Source organism: Euprymna scolopes, chromosome 5 (genome assembly GCF_053919585.1).
Source record: "Euprymna scolopes isolate OS-2025 chromosome 5, ASM5391958v1, whole genome shotgun sequence".
NCBI lineage: Eukaryota > Metazoa > Mollusca > Cephalopoda > Sepiida > Sepiolidae > Euprymna > Euprymna scolopes.
In genome coordinates this window covers 128,546,029-128,558,354 of record NC_136486.1, presented here as the reverse complement: position 1 = coordinate 128,558,354, position 12,326 = coordinate 128,546,029, and the positions used below count along the sequence as shown (strand labels likewise).

At 35.8% G+C, this 12,326-nt stretch overlaps 1 long non-coding RNA gene and 1 pseudogene across 1 annotated transcript in view; both read left to right on the top strand.

Moving 5' to 3' along the window:
• Nucleotides 1–12,326, top strand: part of LOC145276969 (uncharacterized) — a 440,156-nt gene that overhangs the window by 309,651 nt on the left and 118,179 nt on the right. The gene's annotated exons all lie outside the window — the stretch shown is intronic.
• LOC145277263 (5S ribosomal RNA) lies at nucleotides 4,725–4,842 on the top strand (annotated as a pseudogene).

The following is a 12,326-nucleotide window of genomic DNA, read 5'->3' as shown; positions in this document are numbered from 1 at the left end:
ACAAAAATGCTTAAAAGCAATAAATATCTTAAAAATAGTATCAAAACTAGATTGGGGAGCAGATCAAGCTACAATGCTCAAAATATATCGCTCACATATCAGATCCAAACTGGATTATGGTTGTGCCATATACAGCTCTACTTACAAATCCTACAAAAACAAACTACTAACAATACAGAATCAAAGTTTAAGACTCAGCCTGGGAGCCTACCGAACTTCTCCAATGGAAAGCCTTCATGTAGAAGCCCAAGAACTACCCCTGCACTTAAGATGGAAAAAACTAGCGTTACAATACGCAACAAAACTACAAACCAACCCCGAAAACCCAACATACAAAACTACCTTCAACTTACAATGTACAAACTCTTATTCAAGGAAACCAAAAAGTATACCCTCCTTTGGACACAGAATTAAAGAAATAATACATCAAATCAATGAAAACCCCGACAATATAATTACTCAGAAAACAAACGACAGACCCCCATGGACATTACACAAACCAGAAACCGACATAACACTTACTACTTACAAGAAAAACATTACAAATAATATAACAAACAGAAGCAACTTTGGAGAACTAAGAGAAAAATATGCAGAATACATAGAAATATACACCGATGGGTCTAAAACTATAAACGGAACAAGCGCAGCATGCACAGATGGACAAAATCAATATCAAATAAGACTGCCCAACGAGGCTTCAATATATACAGCCGAACTGCAGGCCATCAAAATAGCTCTCAAACACATCAAAGACATCAACGAACAAAAAGCCATAATATATACAGACTCGCTATCCTGTATCATGGCCCTTGAAGTAAAATCTAAACATCCTTTTATCACAGAAATTATACAAGAATACAATGAAATAACCGAAAAAAAACAATAAAAAAATTATAATAGCCTGGATACCAAGTCATGTCGGCATCCCAGGAAATGAAAAAGCAGACAAACTGGCTAAAGAAGCCACAAACCACCAAATGGAAAAAATTAAAATACCACACACAGACCTAAAAAGAAAAATCAACGAATATATAGAAAACATGTGGCAAGAGGAATGGAACAAATGCACTGCAAACAAATTGCATGAACATCAACCAATAATTAAAAACGAAAAACAAAAAATTTTTAAAGGAAGAAGAGAAGAAATTGTACTAAACCGAATAAGAATCGGACATACAAAATTAACTCATTCCTACCTAATCAAAGCGGAGGAAACACCAAATTGCACACTCTGCAATCAACAACTAACAATTAAACATCTACTGACAGAATGTAGAAAACACAAACACACTCAGAAGAAATATTTTAAAACAACAAACATTAGAAAAGTGTTCCAGGAAGTGGAACCCCAACAAATCATAAACTATTTAAAAGAAACAAATGTATTCAAACTCCTATAAAACAAACAAGTAAAATTCAGTTTAGAAAAACAAATCTCTTACAACTAAAACAATTTTTCAGAAAACCTAAAACATCTTGCTTCAAAAGATAAACTTTTTCAAGAAACTTAAAAAATTTTTACAAGAAACTGAAAATCTATTATACCAACAAAACTTTTTTGGCATTAAATGACTCTTAGAGGTTGAAATGCCGTTAAACAAATACACTCACTCACTCTCTTACATCGAGGGATCTCTACTGTGGAGGGGTGGGATATTACTGTTTGTCGGGGGTATTTACGTTGAGGGGGTACAAGTGCTTGCAGTTCGTCGGAACATTCACCGTTAAAGTACTTGTAGAACAGGCAGAGGGATGCTACATTTCGCCTATGGAACAGAGGCTGAAGCTTGGTTCAGGACCTATTAGGTTGGCGACTCTCTTTTGAACCTTGTCAAGGAGTGAGAGACTAGTAGCAGATGCATCGGCCCAAATATGACAACAATACTCCATACATGGGCGAATAAAGACAGACTATTTTAATTCATTTTTACTCGGGAATTCTCATGTCTTTAATGCTTAATGCAATTTTCAGAATGCCTGACATTTAAAAAGAAAGATAAAGAATCGACTCCAAAGCAAGTCATCTTAAACAAAGCAAGATGAATCGGTTTTATTTTTTTTAATCTGATCGATCTCATTTTAAACTAGCGGGAACATCCGGCCTTGCAGAATTGTAAAATGCGCTTAAATATATTTTAATTAATGCAGATGTCGTATTTATTATTACGGAGTTTATTCTCCATTGAATATATATATATATATATATATATATAAATTATTTTTTTTACTATAATAATTAAATACCTACAGACACTAGTGTTTCATCCTTTCGGGAATCTTCAGTGATCCCGCAGCACGAGACATCTCTGGTTCGATTGGCGAAGACCGTATCAATTCGGCTACCATTAACTGCGTGAAATAACGTTGAATTTAAGCATTTAATTTCAAATGTTCACTTACGTCAGTCATATATCTTTATATATATTGAATTTGGAGACGGGCGAACCTTATAAGTAAAGAAGACATCTTTTTATTACATGAATATGTTAGCCAAATTAATTATGATGAGTAACTAGATCCAATATCTGGAACAGTTTTTGTTCTTGTGATTAAGGGAAGTGATGTTTGAGCAACACTGCTGGAGAGCCTTGATTTAATATACTATTCCATTCTTTGTCTTTTCGAGAAAAAAGTTAATACACATGATTGAAATTTCATAAAATAGAATATATTTCCAATTTTAAGAACTTATGCCCTCAGACTTTACATAGAGGTGCGAACACTTCCATTATCCCATCCGATAAATTTTAGATACATACGCACAAACTTTATGCTATAGATATGGAGATAAAATATTTTTACTCAATCAACGAAAATACATTCGAAGAGATGCAGAGCCTCACCTCTTCACTATAGAAATGCTGGAAGGTTTTCGACTGATAACTACTTCCTGTAACGTAGTCGTAAATTTTCTTCGGCGGCGCCGTTACATTTTAACACTCTGACCCAACACGTTGTGTATGAGACAGTCGCAATGAAACAAACAAAATAAAAGAAATTCGACACTACTTTTGTTTGTTTTAATAAGTCATTTCAGTTCTTGTTCCGACATCTGCTTACCAAAAACACTGTCGTATCGAACACGTGCTTTAAAATTTTTCTCATATCACACCCTGGTCACACGTCCATCTTACGCCGGCATGCCTTGCCGGTCATTTGCAGCCCATGTGTGTTCCATCGTTTGCTATCCACGTGTCCTTTTTTTCTCTTTCGTTTCCTTGTCTTTTTCTTTCTTCCTCTGTCGTGATGTCACTTCGCGCACTGGCTCAATCATTTGCATATACGTCATGTAACCGCTGTTGCTACACTCGTGGCAGCGGCTCTGTTACATATCCTCTGATTGCTTTCTATTTGGAATTTAGTTCCTGCTCCCCTGAACCCATGAATATGGAGAAATTCAAATGTTATATGGACAAAAATCTTCTTGCGCACTTCTGTATTTGGGTTACCTCATATAAATATGACCCTTGTTACAGCAGTTCCGTACACTTTAGTAGAAATATATTTTTATGGGAGAAAAGGGATTTTTAAAAACTAATTTTTATTATTATTTAATTTTGATTTTGCTTACTATTTTAATTTATTCAATTAAAAATTGTCTAATTAATATTTGTCACGTATTTATCGAAATGTCTAATCGAGTTTTCTTGTTTTCAAATAATGATAATTTATTAATTCTGCTTTCTTTACATGTTTACAATAAAATTATTTTTTCTGTTGTTTTCCAGGTAAGTGTATTCAATATGGATCTCTCTCAAGAACCAAGAAGAAATCTGGCGCAGTGAAACATGGAATCTAATTTTGGTATCGTTGCTAACAACCTCATACATTACTTACCTAATATTTAATTGAATAAGCGAGTGAATGAATTGGTGTTCTTTTAGTTGTTTTTATTTAAGTATCTAACATCTTAAATAATGGAAATGACGTATCTATTAAGCGTTTATTTCTGCTTGTCATTTTTAGATGCGTCGTTGCGTCTCTGTGTAGAGCTTTGTCCGTCATTTTCTTTTTGTCAAGCCGCAGTTTGATATAGTATTTTCGCTACATTGTTTAGCTGAATATGACACTCTAAATAAAATACACGTTCTTTGCCTATGATCAAAGTGTACTGCCTGTTCTTCCAAAAGACGGTATAATAGTATTGTGCGGTCTGTGTTCGCGCTGGTTGTCTATAAGATGGTATACTTTACAAATGTACGAAGGCATTTTTTAAAGATTAGCATAAACAGATATATTATACAACTAAATTATGCCGTGTAGTTACTTAAGTAAGTTCTAGTTTGTATAAAGATGGTACAATATCCTGGGTCTGCGTAACTCGAATGTAAAAAGAATGGAGGAAATTGTTTTACTCACGGCAGCTATATACGATAGATTAAGCATACGACTCTGGGATTTTCACGGATCTCACTAATCACTTATGTTAGATACACATCTGTAGACAACACAAATAGATTGTTTAAATGGCAGGATATCAAATATTTTATTTATTTTTTTTTAGATGGGTGAGGTATAAAATTCTCTAAACCGCATTTCTATTTGATACGAGAAAAACGCCGCATTTATAAATTTTATATTTTATATTTGAGCCGACAGTAAGAATCATAATTAAATCTATTTTTTTAATTCGCCTAATGATATTTCACGGGTTTTACTTATACATTCTTATGAAGCTTGGACTTTATCTGGTTTCTTGTTTATCTATTTTATTACTAATTATATACAGCATAATTACGTTGACACACTGGTTCCCGTTAGATCACCGAAGTTAAGCAACGTTGAGCCTGGTCAGTACTAAAATGGGTTACAATACGAGAATTCCAGGTGCTGTATATGCTCTCCGCTTATCTTGGCATTGTTTTCAGTCATCTAGCAGTTTTCCTTGCCACTGGACACAAGCGGTGTCAATTTAGGAGAGGTGTGGTTTGGATTGCACAGTTACACAGGCAGCTTTTCTTAAAAGGCGTACCCATTTTCTCTGGAGGCTGAACTGAGGCATCGATTCATGTATTTTTGTTCTTGCTTCGCCTTTCTTCCCATATCTTTTTCACTACACCCCTTCATTTGCTCCCATTTGTTAACGAATAAAGTCTTGCCTTCTGCTAATTATCTCCAACATTTTTCTATCTTATTTCTAAGCAAATTTACTTAATCTTTTTATTTTTGTAATGTATATTCCTGGCTTTTCTCTACTGAGGAGAAGCATTTAGCTTCGAAATGGCAGGGTCTAAAGATGTTCTTTTTTTCCTTATTGGTCTGATGATATAATAAAGTCTGATTTAACTTCTAATTCTCATCATGTGGTTCGTATATAATCAGGGCGTAGTAGTTTACTTGAAGCATTGCTGGTTAATAAGTATCTAAATATGTAATAAATCTATTCCCAATGCAATAAATGCCGGACGGAGTAATGATAGATGAACCCGGCCAGTTGGAAATATTATATTCGATATTTTTATTCATTAAAACTTATTTATTTCTCAGTAAATAATTCTCTTAGTGTTATATAGTTCGTGATGCTGAAGAACATATTTTAATATTTCGCAGGAGACTCTCTTTCTCACGGGGAAACAGTTTCAAACCTATCGGAAAGTTTACAGTATATTGAAGATTAAGTTCAAGGTAATAGGTATAAAGTATAACCCAGCGCTCCATCGCTTAATACTGGGGACATTTAACAATATAAAGTCAAGAGATTTGTAAATTTGACTTGAATTTTTCCGTTTATTTGTTATCCATTTTTTATAACCACTCTCTTCTCCAAAGGATGTGACGTCGCTCTAAATATCCCACCATCAGCATGTTATCATTTCAAGACTTATCAAATATCCTCAACTTTCTTATAACCATTGTCTGTATTTTTGAGATGAGGTGTTTTCATTGATTGAGATTATCGGACTGACTTTCTCATCTTGGTTGTTATAGTCACAACGTTTCGGCCGTTTTACCCTCCGGTCTTCATCAGGTGTTTTGTATCGAACTGGGGAACCGTTTGTTAGGAGTCTCGAACCCAACCCTTTATTATTATTACGGGGGTACCGTGTTCGGACTCCAGCTAGGCTCTGGGACATAGTTGCTGATTCTCTGTTTTGAATGTTACTTTTCACTGCCTTCGTTCAGGATTGGACTCAGCATCTTTGGGTAACTGTAAACTTTGACTCCTAACAAACGGTTCCCCAGTTCGATACAAAACACCTGATGAATGCCGGAGGGCAAAACGGGCGAAACGTTGTGACTATAACAACCAAGATGAGGAAGTCAGTCTGGCAATCTCAATTAATTCCCTATAACCATTACAAATGAGACGAGTGTCAGCTGACTTAATTCTACTATCAAAATAAATAATTCACTAAGTGCAAACAAAATTCTACTCCTACCTTTCTTCATCGGCGTTTTTTAATTTTTTTTTATTTATTTTTTTTTTTTACTCGTGTTCACTCCAAACAAAACAAATCGACACTTGGACGAAGGGGGCTACTATTTGAGACTGTTTAGGGAAAATGAACAAGATATTAAAGTTTCATTGAAGCTGCTGCATATCAGTACAATCAGGGAAGCAGATGGCAGAACGGAAACTTTTTCTTTTTTTTACAAGGTAATCTCCACTTATCAAGGCTCGGAAGCCACTCGGGGATAAGGGTTATTGCGTGTACAGTACGTTAGTATTGGAGATTTGATAAAGTGTCTTACTTAAGAGGGCGGTTCATCAGGAATTTGCTCATGTTGGACTTGAAGACATCCAGGTTGCCGTCAGCTATTCGAGGGAAGAAACTATTGGAGTAGAAAGCCTTCCGACATTTAGGGACTTCAACGATTGAAGGTATGTTATTTTGTTGCTAAGCTGGTTAGTTGGGGTTATGTACGTCGAGGGGTCAGACGTGCAACGAATTCATCAGAGTATATTCCATTAAAATAGTTGTAAAACGGGCATAGGCATGCAACATTGCAGCGATGGGACAGTAGTTGGAGCTTAGTTGACAGTGCACGACCTATAAGATTGGAGACTTTCCTTTGTCGCAACAATACTCTATGTATTGGCGAATGGTGGCTTTCTATTCTTTGTTTTTGCGGCTTATTTTTATTACTCATAAAATATATATGCTGGCTGGGTTTTAGGGGTTTGTGTTCCGCTCAGGCGTAAAATAGTAAATTATTTTTGTAATTTATTTCTAAATTTTAACTGAAACAGTGGCGCGTACACAAACACACACACATGTATATGTATGTGTGAATACTAATTTAACATTTAAGATAATTACCCTCGCAAGCAGTGTTCGAATAAAGCCAACTATTAATTCGATACATTTACAAAAAAATGGGGGCGTCATCCCTATACAAAGCAGAAAAAAAGATAGGATAAAAGTCAGCGCACATTTATCTGAAAGAAGCCTTACCATTGGTTAATGAATCTATTAACCCTTAACTGGGAATTACAGTTAATCTGATTATTTAGCTTGCTAAAGTAAACACCCAGTAGTATGAATTCAGTGTATTTTAGTCTGGCGATTTCCTACGTGAATGAAACGCGGAAGCCCCTGTAACTTAATTGCCATAAATTTTAATCATATATATGAATTACTTTTATACTCTCCGTATAATCTGTTTAAAGACGGAACTCTATTATTTAAAATGTTCATTTCGCTTTAATACAACATTTCAGATTAGTTTTCAAATAGGGGGGTTGGTTTAGTACCTCATCTGTTGTCATTAAATAATACTTCCAGGCATTACCTCCTGATTTGACATGCGTCATGATGTCACCTTCTTTAGTATGCTATAATTTTTTGCGGGGGTTAGGGATGATGTGATATGTGTTAATAATGCACTCCTCCTGTAGCGCTTACCTTCTCTTTATTTTCGGTTAAGAGAGAGGTATTTAATTCTCTCCCACTGCAAGAACTTTGACAGCAGGGTCGAAAAGTGGTATAAAGAAGTCAGCGACTCGGAGGAGGGGTACTCTAACCTGGAAAAAAAGCACTGGCAGCCCCGTCGGCATTCTCCGGAAAGAGCGTCTCATGCGATTAACAATAAAATAACTTCTTCTCAAAGGCAGAAGGCAAAGCAGAATTGCAAAGAATCAGCAATAGACCGCAATCAACAGGGACCAGATCATTACAAGAATGCTTTACTCTATTGATTTTCGGGGGTCGAGGATAAGGGGGTGAGGCAGTAACATTGAAGCAAAAGAATGCAACTGGAAGTGGCATTTTCTTGATAGTACGTATAATTGAATTTAGTTTCGAAATATTTGAAACCCATGTATAATGGTGCAAGTCATTTAGCACAAATATATCGAAGTATTTTTTGTACTTTACAAGATGATTTTCTTTATTAAAAGTTGAAATAATATTAGTGAATAAAATATGAGCTACACAAAACGGAATCATAGCTAAGTGGAAACGCTCTCTATGAATCCGAATCTATTTTCTAAACATGCGTTCAATCACATTATTTTTTTTTTAATATTTGAATTCTTCAGGCTACTGTTCTCGTTTTGGGTGTTATTTTTACGTTTCGGCCGATGTAACCTCCGATCTCTAGGTATATTTCGTCAAACTCGGAAATTTTTCGGTCGAACTCTGGAATCTGTACGAAAATTCGAACGTAACTTTTTATTTAATCTACGAGAGTAGCTTGCTCTCGTTTTGTCAGTCATGACTGTGTTGACATCCTAAGTAATAATCAATTATAATTTTTTGTGTGTCAACCGTACTGAGGGTTCAACCTTCAACCTCCAGAAGAGTGTAACTTTGAACTAGATTCAGCAGCATAATGTTTGTAGATTTTATTTTGTTTTGTTTTTTACATAGGCATCACTACTTATACAGGCCAAGAGGCCACTCGAGAATAAAGGTTAAAGAAAGTACAGTAGTCAATTTGGCAATATAGTAATGCTCAGTAATAAAAATTTAGTTAAGTTGTTAATTTAAGTTGAACGGCTCATCAAGAACTTGTCTACGTTGGACTACGTTGGACAACCATATTGTAGTCAGCTGGAAAGCAAGCAAACGGAAGACAGTTCCACAGGCGTGCAGTTTTCAGAAAGAAGCTTTGTTCATGGAATCTACATTCAGATTTAGACACACATAAAGAGTGTGGGAAATTATTGATATTGTTCGCAGCTGGACGTGAATGTTTGGCGAGGGGGGAGACCATAGATTGGGACTCAGACGACCACTTGCCATGAAAATAACGATAAAGCAGAGACGGACTCGCAACATCCCTTCTGTGAGAAAGAGGTTGCAGCGAAGAGAAAAGGGAATCCCTTACTAGGCTACGAAGTCTATATCGAACTCTATCCAGGCAGGATAGCAGCCCCTGCCCAGATGTGGCAATAGTACTTCATCCTTGGACGTCACTAACTCTTATATAGGAAGAGAATTGCATTAGTAGTGAGATATCTACTGGATCGATAGAAGGATCCTACCCCTTTTTTTTTCTTTTTTTTCTTCTTTTTCTTCTTTTTCTTCTTCTTTTTTTCTCTTTCTTTTTTTCTTTTTTTTCTTTCTTTTTTTTCTTTTTTTTTCTTTTTTTTTTCTTTTGCTGAACGATATTTGTTAGCCGGGCAACAACTGGTAATGCTCGTCTGTTAGACAGAGCGAAAAAAAAGAGGCGGTAGCCATAAAAGAAGAAAAGGAAAACGGTTCCTAGTGTATCACGTGATAAAAAAATCGATTTCTAACCAGTTTGTTATATAACATGGGAAAGTGATGTTTTTTTTTTATTTGTGAGTAGATTTCCTTACCACTTGCCAGTAACTACCAGAGATGCAAAGCACTTGAGTGTATCGAATAAAAAAAATCTTTTTTAAAAAACCATGTTTTTGGCGATTTATTTTTATACGCCTGCAATATATGCTAATAATTTCAGAACTACACACATTCACCCGTATCATAAATGTGACGTATTTTTATATATATTTGCCATTACATGGTACAAAGTGTCATTTTTTAGTATAACACCTGACGCGGAGGAACGGGGTACAGATGTTTATTTATAGAATCATGAATAGTATTCTTAATTTTATTGCACCTGACACCCCAAAGTTTTTCATGGAATATATAAAAATATTTTCTCAACATTAGATAACCCAATGATACTGAATTAAACAGAGCTGAGAGGGAAAATATATTATGTACGGCAGGAAAAGAAACTGGAATCTTAGGAAGATCTTTATCATTCCAGTTATTATAGCAGCAATCGCACTAATGAAAAAGAAATTGAAAGCTACCAGGCAAATATACCCGGGGAACCAAGTACAAGAGATTCATACAATTGCATCGAAAGTAGCGATTAGTATCTAAATAACATCTCTCGGTTCAAATGTATGAGATGTTAAGTGAATGTCTCGCATTCGATAAGATGCGCTCTCTGCCTAGAACAAAATGATATGAACATGGGGAAAAAAGCATTGCTATTCTTGAGTACGGTGGTAGTGGTTGTAGCAGCAGTTTGGTTCGTTTGTTTACGGCATATCAACCTTTTTGGGTTATTTAATATCGTATCCAGTAATTTTGGTGAAAGGTTTTATGCTTTAAGTTCTTTATGTTTCTTAATATTTGTTTATTAGGTTTAGTTGTTTTGTAGACGACAATGTTCTGAATTTTTTAGAGGCTGATTGTTTAGATTACTTTTATTGATAGGACTCTTCGACTGTTCTCAGGCATGTTGGTTACAAAAAAACATGTCTGAGGACGGTCAAAGGCCAATCCGTCCGAAAAGTTGCACAAATAACACTCAAGATAAGAACAATAGTCAGATTAATACAAGTAATATAAGAAAAATAATGTTTTGGTATTTGGATTTTCCGAAAATTATTGAGTTTTCTCAAACGGGCAGGGAAAATCAAATCAGTAATTTTTCGTGCATTTTTGGGCAAGATCTTCAGACAGTCTGATTCTGATGCCACCAATCTGTGGTGGTGGTGGTGGTAATAGTAGTATTAGTACTGGTGAGAATGTCGTTATTATCTCTAGTTATATGTGACAGAAACTTGCTTGTTTATCTTGTTTTTGTCCGCTAGAACATGGCATGAAATCATCGTGCAGATATTCCTGATCTCTGCAGAGATTCCCGAGTTCAAGATTCACCTGAAGGTCGGAGGTTACATCGGTCGAAACTTTGTGAGCACAACTCTCAAGATGAGAACAGTAGTTTGGCTCATCCAAGCATTACAAATCTTTAATTCTCATCCCAAAATTTCATGAACGTATTCCAACACGTTGCTCAAAGTTTGAAGATATTGCATACGGACAACTCTGGGTTCCTTTGTTCGTTTGCATAAGCAATGTGTAACCTTTGAAAAACTTGATTGTTTTCTTGGTTCGTTTAGGGTTTCCATTCATGTATTTATTCATGTAATCTTTTGTGTCTTTCTCTATGACAAGGTCTCGTAAATAATTGGCGACCACTTAAAAGAAAGAGAATGAACAGTTACTGTAAAGATAAATTATTTTGCACAAAATAAATGGGGGAAAATACTGCGATTAAAGATGGCGTACCGTTCACAACAACAAAACGATGGACTAATGGACTCTGCATTCTAACGGGCTAAGTATTGATTGTCCAGACTTTCTAGAATATATCAATTAGTGGAAAGACTGGTTGCTTGTTATCCGGAATGTTATTTCTATGGACATAATTGATGTGTCCTATTGCACACGCCGTGTCTAAAAGCATTTAACACACCGTTAAAATATGACACGCCCAATGTAGTGCTTCCTTTGCATTAGTTGGATTATCTAGAGTACTGTTTTCGTTTTGAGCGTCATTTTCACAACGTTTCGACCGATGTGACCTCCGACATACGGTATAATTTATGTTGACACACGAGTTCCAGGTAGACCACCGAAGTTAAGCAACGTTGAGCTAAAAGTGGGTGACTATTTGGGAATTCCAGGTGTTGTATATGCTCTCCGTTTATGTCGACATTGTTTCGCTTTGCATTTCTCCTTGCCACTGTACTCTAGCAGTGCTGATTCAGGAGAGTTGCAGTTGGATGTTTAGCAACTCTTGCCTCACAATTACACGCGCATCGGGTACCCGGTGTCTCTTGAGACTGAACGGAGGCATCGAACATCCGACATTTTTTACGTGTATCTTGTTTAAATCAGGAATTTTTTTGTCAAACAGAACTGCACGGAATTTCAGACATAACCCTTTATTTAATTCACGAGGGTAGCAACAGTTCGACAATATACACCTACAGAATGCGGAAACGTTGTGAAAATAGCACTCAAAGATAGTATCCCGAATAATCCAAATAATACGAATTACCAATCCTCCTCCCCTAAATTAGTAAACATTGTAGTTTCTAGTTA